We start from the raw sequence: 19,692 nt of genomic DNA, 5'->3' as shown, positions 1-19,692 counted from the left end.
TCATCATCACATATAAAATCTTCACCGCCACCATTTCCACCACCACTTGCCGAACCACCTTGCTCACCGAACATTGGCACCACATTGCCTCTTCCAGCTAGCCTCTTCCTCTCCAAGATCTTCACCCTTGCTATGACATGTCATTCTTTGGTAAGCCCATCCATTGTTGGGTAACGTAGCATAAATTCAAAAAAATTCATACGCATATTCAGATCTTCCTATGGAGAGACCAGCAACGAGAGAGGGGGTGAGTGCATCTTCATACCTTTGAAGATCACTAAGCGGAAGCGTTGCTAGAACGCGGTTGATGGAGTCGTACTCGCGGCGATTCAGATCGCGGCGTGATTCCGATCTAGTGCCGAACCACGACACCTCCGCGTTCAACACACGTGCAGCCCGGTGACGTCTCCCGCACCTTGATCCAGCAAGGAGGAGGGAGAGGTTGGGAAAGATCTCCGGCAGCACGACGGCGTGGTGTCGATGGAGAGACGAGGTCTCCCGGCAGGGCTTCGCCAAGCACCGACAGAGAGGAGGAAGAAGGGGGGCAGGGCTGCGCCGAGGGAGATGGGAAACCGTGTGTCAAATAGCCCCAAACCCCCCACTATTTATAGGAGGAGGGGAGGGGGTGCGCCACCCCTAGGGTTCCCACCCTAGGTGGTGCCGTAGCCCAGATGGGAGAGGGGGGCGGCGGCCAGGGCAGGGAAAGGGGGGGCGACGCCCTAGGTGGGCCTTGGGCCTCCCCTGCGCCTAGGGTTTCCCCTCCCTCCCTCTCTGGTGCGCATGGGCTAGGCGTGGGGGGCGCACCAGCCCACCTAGGGGCTGGTTCCCTCCCGCACTTGGCCCATGTAGCCCTCCGGGGCTTGTGGCCCCTCCCGGTGGGCCTCCGGAACCCTTCTGGTGGTCCCGGCACTTTGCCGGTGGTGCCCGAAACATTTCCGGCGTCCAAACCCATCCATCCTATATATCAATCTTTACCTCCGGACCATTCCGGAGCTCCTCGTGACGTTTGGGATCTCATCCGGGACTCTAAACATCCTTCGGTAACCTCGTATAACAATTCCCTATAACCCTAGCGTCATCGAACCTTAAGTGTGTAGACCCTACGGGTTCGGGAAGCATGCAGACATGACCGAGACGCTCTCCGGCCAATAACCATCAGCGGGATCTGGATACCCATAGTGGCTCCCACACGTTCCACGATGATCTCATCGGATGAACGACGATGCCAAGGATTCAATCAATCCCGTATACAATTCCCTTTGTCTGTCGGTATAGAACTTGCCCGAGATTCGATCGTCAGTATACCTATACCTTGTTCAATCTCGTTACCGGTAAGTCTCTTTACTCGTTCCGTAGCACGTCATCGTGTGACTAACTCCTTAGTCACATTGAGCTCATGATGATGTTCTACCGAGTGGGCCCAGAGATACCTCTCCGTCACACGGAGTGACAAATCCCGATCTCGATTCGTACCAACCAAACAGACACTTTCAGAGGTACCCGTAGTGCACCTTTATAGTCACCCAGTTACGTTGTGACGTTTGATACACCCAAAGCACTCCCACGGTATCCGGGAGTTGCACAATCTCACGGTCGAAGGAAAAGACACTTGACATTAGAAAAGCTTTAGCATACGAACAATACGATCTAGTGCTACGCTTAGGATTGGGTCTTGTCCATCATATCATTCTCCCAATGATGTGATCCCGTTATCAAGGACATCTAATGCCCATGACCAGGAAACCATGATCATCTATTGACTAACGAGCTAGCCAACTAGAGGCTTGCTAGGGACACATTGTGATCTATTTATTCACACATGTATTACTGTTTCCTGTTAACACAATTATAGCATGAACAATAGACGATTATCATGAACAAGGAAATATGATAATAACCATTTTATTATTGCCTCTAGGGCATATTTCCAACATCCATGTCATTTCAATTCATCATCATGATCTTGTTCTCCTCTTGAAGGAGCTTTGCCATGGCTTTCCTTTCCTTGGCCATGTCTCTCCTCTCCTCAATGGCAACCTTGTGCACGGTCTCCTCCTTGAGTAGTTGCCACTTCTCTTGCTTCTCTTGAGCCTTCTTCTCGGCCAACTCCTTCTTTGCATCCAATGTCTTGATCACCAATGCCTCATTGGACTTGACCATGTGATTTATCTTGTCCCGCAAACTTGATGCCTCCGCTTTCCTCTTGATTTTGTCCTTGGCCTTTTTGTTTCCATCGGGCTTGTTATTGTTTCTTGGACCATAGCCATCTTCATCATCATCATCCTACTTGGTGAGTGAACCTCTCTTCGGTAGGGATTCTTTGTCAATCAACTTCCACTTCTCGCTATTTTCAAGCAGTTCCCAAAAATGATCTAGTGTAAATGACTAGCCATTGGAAGCTTGCATGTCCTTGTACCTTTCTTGTGCAATTTTGGACTACAGAATGAAAAGAATGTCAACGTATGTCACAAGCAACCACTTACATAATCATTTTGCACTACTTGGGACGTGAAAACAAACTCACATAACCGGTCTTAATGGTACCACTTAGAGGTGCATTGCAGACTTCCTCCAAGCAACCGGTCCAGCGACTATAAATTTGCTTGATCACATCCCAACGACCTTGGAGTGACCGATATGTGCGGGGCATCCTTGAGGGATGCTTTGCCATTGATACTTGTGATATTCTTTGGGCTTTTCCCCGAAGAGGAGGGGATGATGCAACACAGTAAAGGTAAGTATTTCCCTTAGTGAGAACCAAAGTTATCGAACCAATAGGAGGACCACACAATTTCCCGTCTTCACCGCCTACACACAAAAGAGCATACACTTGAACTCGCTACTTGCAAGCGATAAGTAGTGGTAGATAGATAATATGATAAATAGAAATAGAAATAAAAATAAAGTAAATACTGGCAACAAGGTATTTAGAGTTTTTGTAAATATGTTTGTGAATAGACTTGGGGCATAGTTTCCACGAGAGGCTTCTGTCTCAAAGAAGGCATACGACGGATAGACAAATTATTGTTAGTAAATTGATACAAAAGTGCATAGTTATGCAATATTTATTCATGGAAATGATCATTTATATAGGCATCACATCCATAAACAAGTAGACCGAATCCTGCCTGCATCTACTACTATTACCCCACCCATCGACCGCTATCCAGCATGCATCTAGAGTATTAAGTATAAACAGAGTAATGATTGGAGGATGATGATGACATGATGTAGACAAAGTAAATCCAATTAATATGAATGAACCACGTCGTTTTACCCCTAATGGAAGCAATACAATATGTATCATGTCCCTTTCTATCACTGGGATTGAGAACCACAAGATTGAACCCACTACAACCGACCTCTCCCAGTGAAGACAAATCAGTCTAGTAGGCCAAACCAAACCGATAGATCGGAGAGAATTACGAAGCTATAACAATCATGCATATAAGAATTCAGAGAAGGCTCAAATATTTATTCATGAATAATCTAAACATAAACCCACAATTCATGGGATCCCAACAAACGCACCGTAAAAAGTAATTACATAAGATAGGTCATCGCGGAATCGCGACGATCTTGGCAATGAAGAACATAGAGAGAGAGCCATCTAGGTACTAACTACGGACCCGTAGGTCTGTGGTGAACTACTCATACATCACCATGGGAGCAGCAAGGTTGATGTAGAGGTCCTCTGTGATCGATGCCCCTTCGGGAGGGCACCGTTGTTGGAAATATGCCCTAGAGGCAATAATAAAGTTGTTATTATCATATTTCCTTGTTCATGATAACCGTTTATTATCCATGCTAGAATTGTATTGACCAGAAACTTAGATACATGTGTGGATATATAAACAACACCGTGTCCCTAGTGATCCTCTACTAGACTAACTCGTTGATCGAAGATGGTTAAGTTTTCCTAACCATATACATGAGTTGTCATTTGATAATGGGATCACATCATTAGGAGAATGATTTGATGGACAAGACCCAATCGTAAGCATAACACTTGATCATATCACTTAGTTTGTTGCTATTGCTTTCTTCATGTCAAGTATCTGTTCCTAAGACCATGGGATCATACAACTCCCTGACACGGGGGGGAATGCTTTGTGTGTATCAAACGCCACTTTGTAACTTGGTGATCATAAAGGTACTCTACAGGTATCTGTGAGGTGTTGGAAATATGCCCTAGAGGCAATGATAAAGTAATTATTATTATATTTCCTCTTTCAAGATAATAATTTATTCTCCATGCTATAATTGTATTGAATGAAAGCATAGATACATGTGTGGATATATAGACAAAACAATGTCCCTATCAAGCCTCTAGTTGGCTAGCCAGTTGATCAAGGATGGTTAAGGTTTTCTGGCCATACGCAAGTGTTGTCACTTGATAACTGGATCACATCATTAGGAGAATCATGTGATGGACTAGACCCAAACTATGAACGTAGCATGTAATTGTGTCATTTTGTTGCTATTGTTTTCTGCGTGTCAAGTATTCATTCCTATGACCATGAGATCATGTAACTCACTGACACCGGAGGAATACCTTGTGTGTATCAAACGTCACAACGTTACTGGATGACTATAAAGGTGATCTACAGGTATCTCCGAAGGTGTCCGTTGAGTTAGCATGGATCAAGACTAGGATTTGTCACTCCGTGTGATGGAGAGGTATCTCGGGGCCCACTCGGTAATACAACATCACATACAAGCCTTGCAACCAATGTGACTCAAGTGTAAGTCCCGGGATCTTGTATTACGGAACGATTAAAGAGACTTGCCAGTAACGAGATTGAAATAGGTATACGGATACCGATGATCGAATCTCGGGCAAGTAACATACCGAAGGACAAAGGGAATGTTATACGGGATTATATGAATCCTTGGCACAGAGGTTCAACCGATAAGATCTTCGTAGAATATGTAGGATCCAATATGGACATCCACGTCCCGCTATTGGATATTGACCGAGGAGTGTCTCGGGTCATGTATGCATAGTTCTCGAACCCGCAGGGTCTGCACACTTAAGGTTCGATGATGTTTTAGTATAGTTGAGTTATATGTGTTGGTGACCAAAGGTTGTTCGGAGTCCCGGATGAGATCACGGACGTCACGAGGGTTTCCGGAATGGTCCGGAAATGAATATTGATATATAGGATGGTGTCATTTGGTCACCAGAAAGTTTTCGGGCATTACCGGCAGTGTACCCGGAGTGACGAATGGGTTTCGGGTATTCACCGGGAGGGGCCCACCCACCTGGGAGTGAGCCCATTGACCCTAGGGTGGCGCACCAGCCCTTAGTGGGCTGATGAGGCCAGCCCAAGAGGGCCATGGCGCCACAAGTGGAGAAAACCAAAAGAAAAAAAAAGAAAGAGGGAGGTGGGAAGGAAGGAGTGGACTCCTTTCCCCCAAACCGAATTGGGGTGGGAGTCCACCTCTCCCTTCGGTCGGCGCCCTTGGGGCTCCCTTGAGCCCCAAGGCTAGCCCCTCCTCTCGTCCTATATATATATATTGGTGGTTTTAGGGCTTTTGAGACACAACTTTACCACGTGCAAGTCAAACCTATACCACGTAGTTCTTCCTCTAGATCGGATTTTTGCGGAGCTCGGGCGAAGCCCTGCATGAGTAGATCATCACCACCACCGGCGCGCCGTCACGCTGCCGGATAACTCATCTACTTCTCCATCTCTCCTGCTGGATCAAGAAGGCCGAGATCGTCATCGAGCTGTACGTGTGCTGAACGCGGAGGTGCCGTTCGTTCGACACTAGATCAGAACGGATCGTGGGACGACGGGGATTTGAATCACGAAGCTATACCACTAAATCAACTGCTTTTCTTAACGCTTCCCGCTTAGCGATCTACAAGGGTATGTGGATCTAATCTCCTCTCGTATATGGACATCACCATGATAGGTCTTCGTATGCGTAGGATTTTTTTTCCATGCAACGTTCCCCAACATGAGGGTGTATGTCGGGTTGGCATGGATCGAGACTGGGATTTATCACTCCGTATGACGGAGAGAAATCTCTAGGCCCTCTCGGTAATACAACATCACAAGAAGCTTGCAGGCAATGTGACTAAGGAGTTAGTCTTGGGATATTGTATTACAGAACGATTAAGGAGACTTGCCAGTAACGAGATTGAACTAGGTATGGAGATACCAGCAACCGAATCTCGGGCAAGTAAAATACCAATAGACAAAGGAAATTGCATACAGGAGTGATTGAATCCTTGGCAGCGTGGTTCGATTAATGAAGATATTCGTGGAATATGTAGGAACTAATATGGGCATCCAGGTCCTGCTATTGGTTATTGATCGGAGAGGTGTATCGGTCATGTCTACATGATTCTCGAACCCATAGGGTCCGCACACTTAACGCTCGGTGATGCTATGGTAGTATTGAGATTTGTACGTTGGTTACCGGGTGTTGCTCAGAGTCTCGGATGATATCTCGGACGTCACGGCGAGCTCCGGAGTGGTCCGGAGGTAAAGATTTATATATGGGAAGTCATATTTTGGCTACCGAAAAAGTTTCGGGTTTTGCCAGTATTGTATGAGGAAGCTTTTGGAAGGTTATGGAGGATTCCGAAGGGGTCCGGAAGTCCATTGAGGGTTCCACCACACCCCTTAGGCACCATGGGTTGTAGGGGGCGTCCTAGCCTTATTGGGCCAGCCTCCCCAAGGGGCCAAGCAGCTAGGGGGTAGAAACCTTGAGTGGCAAGGCACCTAGGTGATGCCTTGGGGAGGGAGGACTCCTCCCCCTTGGCCGCCACACCCTCCCTTGGAGGAGGGGTTAGGGCTGCTCCCCCCTCCTTCCCTTTGTTGGGGAACGTAGTTATTTCAAAAAAAATCCTACGTCACACAAGGATCTATCTATGGAGAAATGGGCAACGTGCAAAGGGTAGAGCATCTTCATACCTTTGAAGATCGCTAAGCGGAAGCGTTGCTAGAACGTGGTTGATGGATTCGTACTCACAGCGATTAAGACCGTGGTGGATTCCGATCTATGCCCCGAACAATGGCGCCTCCGCGTTCAACATACGTGCAGCCCGGTGACGTCTCCAATGCCTTGACCTAGCAAGGAGGGAGGAGAGGTTGAGGGAGAGCTCTGACAGCACAACGGCGTGGTGACGGTGGAGCTGCGTAGTACTCCGACAGGGCTTCGTCAAGCACTACGGAGGACGATGAGGAGGAGGAGTAGGGCTGCGCCGTGGAGAGAGGCAATTGTGTCTCAAAACAGCCCCAAACCCTCCACTATATATAGGAGGAGAGGGAGGAGGGCGCCCACCCTTAGGGTTTCCCACCCTAAGGGGTGCGGCAGCCCTAGATTGGGCAAGGGGCGGCAACCAAGGGTGGAGGAGGCGCCCTAGGGTGGGCCTTGGGCCCAAAGGTGCCCCTCCAGGCCTCCACGCCTAGGGTTTTGCCCGTCTCCACCCCTTGTGCGCCTTGGGCCCTTAGTGGTGGCGCACCAGCCCACCTAGGGGCTGGTTCCCATCCACTTTTGGCCCATGTAGCACTTTGGGGCTCGTGGCCCTTCCCGGTGGTCCCGGTACATTACCGGTGACGCCCGAAACACTTTCGACGATCAAATCCTCACTTCCTATATATGAATCTTTACCTCTAGACCATTATGGAACTCCTCATGACGTCTGGGGTCTCATCCGGGACTCCAAACAACCTTCGATAACCACGTACACTATTCCCATATAACCCTAGCGTCATCGAACCTTAAGTGTGTAGACTCTACGGGTTCGGGAAGCATGCAGACATGACCGAGACACCTCTCCGGTCAATAACCAACAGCGGGGTGTGGATATCCATGTTGGTTCCCGCATGTTCCATGATGATCTCATCGGATGAACCACAATGTCGGGGATTCATCAATCCCATATGCAATTCCCTTTGTCTACCGGTATGATACTTGCCCGAGATTCGATCGTCGGTATCCCTATACCTTGTTCAATCTCGTTACCGGCAAGTCTCTTTACTCGTTCCGTAACACATCATCATGTGGCTAACTCCTTAGTCGCATTGAGCTCAGTATAATGAAGGATTATCGAATGGGCCCAGAGATACCTCTCCGTCACACGGAGTGACAAATCCCAGTCTCGATTCGTACAACCGGACAGATACTTTTGTAGATACGTGTAGTGCACCTTTATAATCACCCAGTTACGTTGCGACGTTTGATACACCCAAAGAACTCCTACGATATCCGGGAGTTGCACAATCTCATGGTCTAAAGAAATGATACTTGACATTAGAAAAGCTTTAGCAGACGAACAATACGATCTAGTGCTATGCTTAGGATTGGGTCTTGTCCATCACATAATTCCCCAATGATGTGATCCCGTTACCAATGACATCCTATGTCCATGATCTAGAAACCATGATCATATATTGATCAACGAGCTAGCCAACTAGAGGCTCACTAGGGACACATTGTGACCTATATATTCAGACATGTATTACGGTTTCTGGTTAATACAATTATAGCATGAATAATAGACAATTATCATGAACTGGAAATATAATAATAACCACTTTATTATTGCCTCTAGGGCATATTTCCAAAAGTCTCCCACTTGCACTAGAGTCAATAATCTAGTTACATTGTGATGAATCGAACACCCATAGAGTTCTGGTGCTGATCATGTTTCGCTCGTGGAAGAGGTTTAGTCAACGGATCTGTGACATTCTGATCCGTATGTACTTTATAAATATCTATATCTCCATCATGGATGTATCCACGAATGGAGTTGAAGCGGCGCTTGATGTGCTTGGTCTTCTTGTGAAACCTGCGCTCCTTTGCAATGGCAATAGCTCCAGTGTTGTCACAGAACAGAGTCATCGGGCTCGACGCACTTGGAATCACTCGTAGGTCGGTGATGAACTCCTTCATCCAGACTCCTTCCTGTGCTACTTCCGAAGCAGCTATGTACTCCGCTTCACATGTAGATGCCGCCACGATGCTTTGCTTGCAACTGCACGAGCTGACTGCCCCATTATTCAAAACATACATGTATCCGGTTTGTGACTTGGAGTCATCCGGATCTGTGTCGAAACTAGCATCGATGTAACCCTTTACGACGAGCTCTTCGACACCTCCAACATATCTTTAGTCCTTTTCAGGTACTTAAGGATGTTCTTGAACGCTGTCTAGTGGTCCACTCCTGGATCACTCTGGTACCTCCCTACCAAACTTATGGCAAGGTTCACATCAGGTCTGGTACACAACATGGCATACATGATAGAGCCTATGGCTGAAGCATAGGGGACGGTACTCGTCTTTTCCCTATCTTCCGTCGTGCCGGGTGTTGAGTCGTACTCAATCTCACACCTTGTAATACAGGTAAGAACCCCTTCTTAGCCTTATCCATATTGAACTTCTTCAATATGTTGTCAAGGTATGTGCTTTGTGAAAGACCTATGAGGCGTCTCGATCTATCTCTATAGATCTTGATGCCTAATATGTAAGCAGCTTCTCTAAGGTCCTTCATTGAAAAACACTTATTCAAATAGGCCTTTATGCTTTACAATAGTTCTATATCATTTCCCATCAACAATATGTCATCTACATATAATATGAGAAATGCTACAGAGCTCCCACTCACTTTCTTGTAAATACATGCTTCTCCATAAGTTTGTACAAACCCAAACGCTTTGAGCACCTCATCAAAGTGAATGTTCCAACTCCGAGATGCTTGCACCAGCCCATAGATGGAGCGCTGGAGCTTCCATACCTTGTTAGCATTGCTAGGATCGACAAAACCTTCCGGCTGTATCATATACAATTCTTCCTTAAGAAATCTGTTTAGGAATGTCGTTTTGACGTCCATTTGCCAGATTTCATAATCATAAAATGCGGCAATTGTTAACATGGTTTGGACCGACTTCAACATCGCTACGTGTGAGAAGGTCTCACCGTAGTCAATCCCTTGAACTTGTAGATAACCCTTAGCGACAAGTCGAGCCTTATAGATGGTCACATTACCATCCGCATCAGTCTTCTTCTTAAAGACCCATTTATTTTCTTTGGCTCGCCGATCATCGGGCAAGTCCACTGTCGTGGTTTTGTCACAGCAGATGTCCTCGTGAAAGGACTTAATGAAGGAGCCATCGCACCTTGGTGGTGACTCAAAGGGGGTGAGCGAAAGCGCGACTCAGATTTACCCAGGTTCGGCCCCTCGTGTGGAGGTAAAAGCCTACGTCCTGCTTTGTGTAGATTGATGATGGTTTCGATTACAAGGAGGGTGTAACTCGCCTGACCTAGCTCTTGATGATTTCTAACTTGCCCTATCTTCCCCACGGACTCGCCTTTATATACAGGCCGAGGCCCTAGGATTTACAAGAGTCCTAGCCACGCTATAGATTGTGGTCTTCCTTATCTCTAAGTCGCCGTGCTTTCCAAGATTGGAAACCTCCTTGGCGGCCTATCCTCTGTATAGATCCTGAACCGCAATCCGGCTCCTGGGCCCCTTGGGCCAAGGCTTGTATTACCAATGGATGAGTCGCCCCTTTAGTGACCCGGCCCAGCTAGGGTGGGTTACACCGCAGGTAACATCCCCAACATTAGGACCAGATTGTCTTGAATTTATTCACGTCAATAAACTTCCACTCATTTTGGGGCGACTTGTATTACTCCTATCTTTTGACGAACGGTAAGCCGCCATCCATCATGAATTGTTTGAGCCGCCAAGCATTTTTCGATGACATCACCTTAGCCCTTCAATTTTGGGACTTAATGATGCAACCACCCAATGGATCTTTCGCACTGCCATTTATTTATCCCGAAAATCCAGGCGCCATCATTGCAAATTTTTAGTTTGTCGCCTCTATTCCCGCGCCTGCCTCCTCGATTCCAGCACCTGGCCTTTAAAGAACCGCAGGGGGGAGTGGGGGCACCGTCACCTACCCCCACTTCGACTCCCTCATCAACCTTTGTCTTCCTCGCGCCAGCGCCCGTGTCTCTCCGCCATTCCCGAAGCTTCGCCGCGAGCCATCGCAGCCCGGACGTTTGCAGACCGACCTAAGGAGCAAGATCTGCCGCAAACCTTCCGCATCCTCTTCCGGGGATCGTCCTCCTTTCTCAGGTAAGCATTTTCCCCATTAGGGTTAGACCTTGTTGCCATGTTCGTCTAAGTTTATCCTCGGAATGCAACGATGACCCCCCTCTCGTTCTAGATCCATCAACTATACTTCCAATGGATCCTTCGTAGTAGTAGAGCATAGTAGCACCGCCACATCTGTTGGTCATTTTGATGTATTTACTGCATAGATTCATGAGACACCCCTGTCACTTTCGTGCGTTCGTAGTCTTCATAGCTTCGTTTAAGCATTATCTCCTTAATTTGATCCACCCGTAGATCCGTATTTCATTGCTAGTTTTTAGAAACTTGTTTATCCCACTCCGGGAATGTCCCTAAGGAAATAATCTTTTCTGAATCGCCATTCGCCATCTTCCACCACAGTGAGTTAGAACATCGCCAAAGCTACGCTTTTGATCGTCGGAGGGAGAGTCATAACACCTTCATAGACATACCATAAATCGCTCAACTGGCGAGTTAGAATGTCCTTATATCCAGGCTTTTAGTCACCTAATGGCGAGTCATAGGGCCTTTACAAACATACCGTAGATCTCCAACTGGCGAGTTACCACGTTTTATGGTCCTTAATGAGCCTCCTTGTTTCTTCTTTTTGTAGTCATGGTTAGCATCTCAAAATGCGATTGGCTACCAGCCTTTGTCGAGAAATTTGTCAAGTCGGGTCACCTTGATTGTAAGGAAGTCATTGGTTGGCGGACCACTCCAGGCGAGGTGATTCCCAATCCCGCCGAGGGGGAAGTAGTTATTTTCATTGATCATCTTGAACAGGGCTTCAAGCTGCCTGGATCAAAGTTCTTTAGGGATGCTCTGCATTTCCTCAATGTTCACCCTCAGGATCTGGGACCCAACTCCATCAGCAACCTTTGTCAATTTCAAGTATTTTGTGAGGCATACATGCAGATAGAGCCCACGGTTCCATTATTTTGGAACTTCTTCCATCTGAACCGCCAGACCAAATTTTTCAACGGGCCCAACTTGGAACTCAAGGGGGGGGGGGGGTCAACATCCAGCGGCGCCGCGAATGTGGGTTCCCGTCTGTCCTCCTGCCCAGCCATCCCAAAGGCCGGGCTGAGTCTTGGTTTTATTGTCGTGACACTTCTCCTCCCGGTGAGAACCCACTTCCGGGTTATAGAGAAGATCGCTTACCCATGGACTTCAAGCTGCCAGAGAAACTTACTGAAGAAGAAGAATCGGAATTCATCCACATCTTCTCCGAGCTGTGGTCTTTGACCAATAATGGGCTCACCGGGGTTGACCTATTTCGTTGTTGGGTGGAGTGGAATATTCTTCCTCGGATTCGCCGGAATGGTCTGATGTGCGAATACGACGGCAGCGTGAATCATCCGCAATGCTTTCATCATAAAAGACTCGCCTCGAAAGACATTGTTGACATAATCAAGAAGTTAACTGGCGAGTCATTGGAAAACTGTGCCAAGGTCGGGCTCAAGCCTTTCTGCCTCACCAACCTGGCTCCACCGGTAACAATCTAATTCGCCTCCATCTACCTTTTTCAACATATGTGTCAGTGTTCCAGGTTTGAATTTTGATTCTGTCCATCAGAAAGGTGATCCATTTTGGTCTCGAAGGCCAAAGGTGACCGCCCAGAAGACAACTAAGCCGCCACCGAAGAAGAAGAAAAAGAAGACGAGCAAGGGCAAAGCCACCGTCAATGATTCATCCGTCGTCGGCGAATCCCAAGCCGGCGAAGAATAGCCAGAGGTAAAAATTTACCCTTTTGTTTATCATCATTATGCCCCGACTTATGCTTATAGCCTGTTACCTTTATGTGTAGGACGATGACTATGAGAGCCAAGATGACATGGTTGAGGTAATTTATATTTCTTCCGACTCAACTTCCTCTTCACCTAAGCCGGCCAGGCGGATTTGTGGAAAAGTTCCCATGTCTCACCCAAATTCTTATCTGGACCCTGATTTCCTTTTGAAGAAGGCGAAGTATACTCCCAAACGTAATACCCGGAGCCGCTCTGGCGACTTAGTTTCCGGGTTACCTGAAAAGACAACCGGTCGGAAGCGCACAAGTGAGGTATATTTCTATTAAACACACTCTCCTCCTTGTAGAAAATGTGATTCACAACTCATTCACTCCTTGAACTTTTATTCTTTCAGGTTTCTCCTCCTTCATCTGGTGACTCAGTGATGTGAGCTCTTCCGCCAATGATTCGTGTACAAGGGTAAGTTCTTTTATTAACCTTTTCCCTTACCAATAATGATATTTGTTCTAACTTTGATGTCCTTATCTCAGAGCACAAGCAAAGAAGAGAAAAACTAGCGACTTGTCTTCTGCTCCTAAGACGACTGAGGTGTTAGGCGTGAGCACCTGTGCCCCAGAGCTTGATGAGGAGCAAGCGGCGGCTCATGATGATCCTCCAGATGACATTCCTGACGTCCGGAATGACTCTCCAGGCTCTTTAAAGGAAACTACTAACAATGTTAACCCGCCGAGTTCTTCCAAGGCGACTGAAGATCCAGATACCATAATTATCATTGGTACTTGTTACTCCAAACCTGCAGCGGCGGTGTTATCCAAACACACATCAAAAGAATCCCATCCGTCCGCAGAACAAGATCTCACTAAGCTGAAGCTTCCCCATTATGAGAAGCTTGAATTTGACCAACTCTGCTCTGGCTTCGTAGGTCGCCTGGAGACGAGTTATGAAATGGATAAGAGCTTGATCCACATGATGAAAGTCAAACATGAGGTACGTCCTTTATTATGTGTTCTTCCACCCATTAGCCTTCGAGGAAACTAGTGTTGCTTGATGAAATAATATTTGTTGCAATCTCTGGTAGACCGATATCTGTCCATAGCCCCCAAGGGCCGGTTCATCTTTTTGAAAGATTAGCCGGGTCTTGAATCGATAGAAAAACTTCAACCTATAGCCCCCAAGGGCCGAGTCATATTTTGAAAGATGAACCGGGTCTTGCATTAGATAGAAAAACTTCAACCTGTAGCCCCCAAGGCTTGGGTCATCTTTTGAAAGATGAGCCGGGTCTTGTATTAGATAAAAACTTCAACCTGTAGCCCCCAAGGGCCGGGTCATCTTTTGAAAGATGAGCCGGGTCTTGTATTAGATAAAAACTTCAACCTGTAGCCCCCAAGGGCCGGGTCATCTTTTGAAAGATGAGCCGGGTCTTGCATTAGATAAAAACTTCAACCTGTAGCTCCCAAGGGTCGGGTCATCTTTTGAAAGATGAGCCGGGTCTTGTATTAGATAAAAACTTCAACATGTAGCCCCCAAGGGCTGGGTCATCTGTTGAAAGATGAGCCGGGTCTTGCATTAGATAAAAACTTCAACCTGTAGCCCCCAAGGGCCGGGTCATCTTTTGAAAGATGAGCCGGGTCCTGCATTAGATAACAACTTCAACTTGTAGCCCCCAAGGGCCGGGTCATCTTTTGAAAGATGAGTCGGGTCTTGTATTTTGTATGACTTCGAATAGAATCATACATTAGCCCCCAAGTGTCAGTGATGTTGCTTGCAACAGTTCTGAAACTTGTCTCCCCAAAATTTGTTTGCAGGAATCTGTGACCCGGGCCGAGTCATCTCTTGCTGACTTGAAGAAAAGCTTAGCTGAACAGCAGGATGCTCGGATTGTTTCTGAAGAGAAATATCAGTTGGCTCTGGCTGACATGGAGAAGATGAAGGCCGACCATAAAATTTTTGAGAAGAAAGCCAATGATGATCAAGCCGCCCTCCTCAAGCGGGCAGAAAAAGCCGAGGCAAAGTTAGAAGCCACCCTACAAGAGCTCTCGTGGCTAAAAAGCATGTCTCCAACATGACTCAAGCCATCTTTGGTAAGAAGCAATTCCCTCGTTCAAAAAGAGAAGTCATAACGTTAGTTTCCAAATCTTGATTGTCATTGTTTTATCCTTTGTAGGTCCACGAGCCGCCAATCTCCAAGACGACTGCATCCTGAAGCTTAAGGCGATTTACACCTTTACGGAGTAGCTGTATACATGGAGCATGCTGACGATGAAGGCAGTAATGGGAAACAAGGAACCAATCAAGTCCATCAAGAATATGTTGGGCTGCTTGTCAACGTTGCCACCACAAGTAGAGGAGCTAAAGAGGCCAGCCGCCCGCAAGGGAGCTCTGACCACCCTAAGCTGGTGCCTAGCGTATGCCCGTGAACTCAAGCCAGAGGAAGTAGCAGCTAGTTACCCTAAGCTGAAGGACGATGAGTCGGAGTTTACTGAAGATGATTACCACCGGGTTGTGAAAGAGTCCCGTGCTGCGGCGACTCAGCTGGCGGCTGATAACCCACAAGTATAGAGGATCACAACAGTTTTCAAGGGTAGAGTATTCAACCCAAATTTATTCATTCGACTCAAGGGGAAGCCAAAGAATATTCTCAAGTATTAGCAGTTGAGTTGTCAATTCAACCACACCTGAAAGATTTAGTATCTGCAGCAAAGTATCAGTAGCAAAGTAGGGTGATAGCAGTAGTAGCAACAGTAACCAGTAGCTGCAGAGTAACAACAGTAGCAGCAAAGTAACAACAGTAGCAACAGAGTAACAATAGTAGCAGTGACACCAGTAGCGGCAAAGTAACGTATCAAGGACCAGTAGTAAAAGACTCGTAGGCATTGGATCGGTGATGGATGATTATGCCAGATGTAATTCATCATGCAACAGTTATAACACGGAGAGATATGTAACTAGCTCCAGTTCGTCAATCTAATGTAGGCATGTATTTCGTATGTAGTCATACGTGCTTAGGGAAAATAACTTGCATGACATCTATTGTCCATCCCTCCCGTGGCAGCGGGGTCCTAATGGAAACTATGGGATATTAAGGTTCTCCTTTTAATAAAGAACCGGACCAATGCATTAACACTTGGTGAATACATGAACTCCTCATACTATGGTCATCTCCGGGAGTGGTTCCGGCTATTGTCACTCCGGGGTTGCCGGGTCATAACACATAGTAGGTGACTACAACTTGCAAGATAGGATCTAAAACACACATATATTGGCGACAACATAATATGTTCAGATCTGAAATCATGGCACTCGGGCCCTAGTGACAAGCATTAAGCATGGCAAAGTAGTAGCAACATCAATCTCAGAACATAGTGGATACTAGGGATCAATCCCCGTCAAAACTAACTCGATTACATGATAGATCTCATCCAACCCATCACCGTCCAGCAAGCCCACGATGAGATTACTCACGAACGGTGAAGAGCATCATGGAATTGGCGATAAAGGAAGGTTGATGATGACGATGGCGACGATCTCCCCTCTCCGGAGCCCAAAACGGACTCCAGATCTGCCCTCCAGATGAAGAACAGGAGGTGGCAGCGCGTGCGTATCGTAAAACGCGATGAACCCTTCTCCTTGATTTTTTTTCCGGGCGAGACAGACTAAATAGAGCTGGATTTGGAGGCGGTGGAGCTTTGTGGGCTCCACAAGCCTGCCAGGTGCCGCCGGAGGGGGGGGGGGGCGCCTGGTGGGCTTGTGGGCTCACGGCTCCACTTCCTCCGCTGATTCTTGCGCCAGTATTTTTCATAAATTCAAGAAAAATTCTCCGTAAATTTTCAGGTCATTGCGAGAACTTTTATTTCTGCGCAAAAACAACACCATGGCAATTCTGCTGAAAACAGCGTTAGTCCGGGTTAGTTCCATTGAAATCATGCAAATTAGAGTCCAAAACAAGGGCAAAAGAGTTCGGAAAAGTAGATATGACGAAGACGTATCAACTCCCCCAAGCTTAAAGCCTTGCTTGTCCTCAGGCAATTCAGCCGACAAACTGAAAGAGACAAAAGAAACACTTTGACGAACTCTGTTTGATCTTGTTGTTGCAACTATGTCTAACTCATAACCAGAATTTCAGCAAGATCACAAGCAAACCACATAAGCAAATGACATCTAGGTCTCACGGTAAACTCATATCAATGGCATAATCAACTAGCGAGCAAATAATAATAAGTCTCAAACGTCAACACTTCAATCAAAACAATCATGAAGCAGTATGAACAGATGGTATCTCGCTAGCTCTTTCTAAGACCGCAAAACATAAATGCAGAGCACCTTCGAAGACCAAGGGCTAACTAAACATTGTAATTCATGGAAAAGAAGATCCAGTCACAGTCATACTCAACACAGTTAAAAGCAAAGCATAAAAATGACAGAGGTGCTCTCTAATTGGTGCTTTTATAAGAGGAGGATGACTCAACAGGAACATAAATAGACAAGCCCTTTGCAGAGGGAAGCATTGATTTGCAGAGGTGCCAGAGCTCAAGCTTTGAAAACAGAGATAATAATTTTGGGTGGCATGCTTGTTGGAATTATGCCCTGTAGGCAATAATAAATATAGTTATTATTATAATTCCTGTATCAAGATAATCGTTTATTATCCATGCTATAATTGTATTGAATGAAGACTCATTTACATGTGTGGATACATAGACAAAACACTGTCCCTAGCAAGCCCCTAGTTGGCTAGCGAGTTGATCAAAGATAGTCAGTGTCTTCTGATTATGAACAAGGTGTTGTTGCTTGATAACTGGATCACGTCATTAGGAGAATCACGTGATGGACTAGACCCAAACTAATAGACGTAGCATGTTGATCGTGTCATTTTGTTGCTACTGTTTTCTGCGTGTCAAGTATTTGTTCCTATGACCATGAGATCATATAACTCACTGACACCGGAGGAATACTTTGTGTGTATCAAACATCGCAACGTAACTGGGTGACTATAAAGATGCTCTACAGGTATCTCCGAAGGTGTTAGTTGAGTTAGTATGGATCAAGACTGGGATTTGTCACTCCGTGTGACGGAGAGGTATCTCGGGGCCCACTCGGTAATACAACATCACACACAAGCCTTGCAAGCAATGTGACTTAGTGTAAGTTGCGGGATCTTGTATTACGGAACGAGTAAAGAGACTTGCCGGTAAACGAGATTGAAATAGGTATGCGGATACTAACTATCGAATCTCGCGCAAGTAACATACCGAAGGACAAAGGGAATGACATACGGGATTATACGAATCCTTGGCACTGAGGTTCAAACGATAAGATCTTCGTAGAATATGTAGGATCCAATATGGGCATCCAGGTCCTGCTATTGGATATTGACCGAGGAGTCTCTCGGGTCATGTCTACATAGTTCTCGAACCCGCAGGGTCTGCACACTTAAGGTTCGACGTTGTTTTATGCGTATTTGAGTTATATGGTTGGTTACCGAATGTTGTTCGGAGTCCCGGATGAGATCACGGACGTCACGACGGTTTCCGGAATGGTCCGGAAACGAAGATTGATATATAGGATGACCTCATTTGATTACCGGAAGGTTTTCGGAGTTACCGGGAATGTACCGGGAATGACGAATGGGTTCCGGGAGTTCACCGGGGGGGGGGGGGCAACCCACTCCGGGGAAGCCCATAGGTATTTGTGGGGGTCACACCAGCCCTTAGTGGGCTGGTGGGACAGCCCACCAAATCCTATGCGCCAAGGAAGAAAAATCAAAGAAAGAAATAAAAAGGGGAAGAAGTGGGAAGGGGGAAGGACTCCCTCCCACCAAACCAAGTAGGACTCGGTTTGGGGGGGGGGGGAGAGTCCTCCCCCCTGGCTCGGCCGACCCCTTGGGGTTCCCTTGGACCCCAAGGCAAGGTCCCCCTCCCTCCTCCTATATATATGGGGCTTTTAGGGCAGATTTGAGACGACTTTCTCACGGCTGCCCGACCACATACCTCCATAGTTTTTCCTCTAGATCGTGTTTCCGCGGAGCTCGGGCGGAGCCCTGCTGAGACAAGATCATCACCAACCTCCGGAGCGCCGTCATGCTGCCGGAGAACTCTTCTACCTCTCCGTCTCTCTTGCTGGATCAAGAAGGCCGAGATCATCGTCGAGCTGTACGTGTGCTGAACGCGGAGGTGCCGTCCGTTCGGTACTAGATCGTGGGACTGATCGCGGGATTGTTCGCGGGGCGGATCGAGGGACGTGAGGACGGTCCACTACATCAACCGCGATCTCTAATCGCTTCTGCTGTACGATCTACAAGGGTACGTAGATCACTCATCCCCTCTCGTAGATGGACATCACCATGATAGGTCTTCGTGCGCGTAGGAAAATTTTTGTTTCCCATGCGACGTTCCCCATCAGTGGCATCATGAGCTAGGTTCATGCGTAGATGTCTTCTCGAGTAGAACACAAAAGGTTTTGTGGGTGGTGATGTGCGTTTTGCTGCCCTCCTTAGTCTTTTCTTGATTCCGCGGTATTGTTGGATTGAAGCGGCTTGGACCGACATTACTCGTACGCTTACGAGAGACTGGTTTCATCGTTACGAGTAACCCCCTTTGCTCAAAGATGACTGGCAAGTGACGGTTTCTCCAACTTTAGTTGAATCGGATTTGACCGAGGAGGTCCTTGGATGAGGTTAAATAGCCACTCATATATCTCCGTTGTGGTGTTTGCGTAAGTAAGATGCGATCCTACTAGATACCCTTGGTCACCACGTAAAACATGCAACAACAAAATTAGAGGACGTCTAACTTGTTTTTGCAGGATATGATTGTGATGTGATATGGCCAATGATGTGATGTGATA

Source organism: Hordeum vulgare, chromosome 5H, assembly GCF_904849725.1.
Source record: "Hordeum vulgare subsp. vulgare chromosome 5H, MorexV3_pseudomolecules_assembly, whole genome shotgun sequence".
In the NCBI taxonomy this organism is placed as follows: Eukaryota; Viridiplantae; Streptophyta; class Magnoliopsida; order Poales; family Poaceae; genus Hordeum; species Hordeum vulgare.
This window is presented reverse-complemented; position numbering follows the sequence as displayed.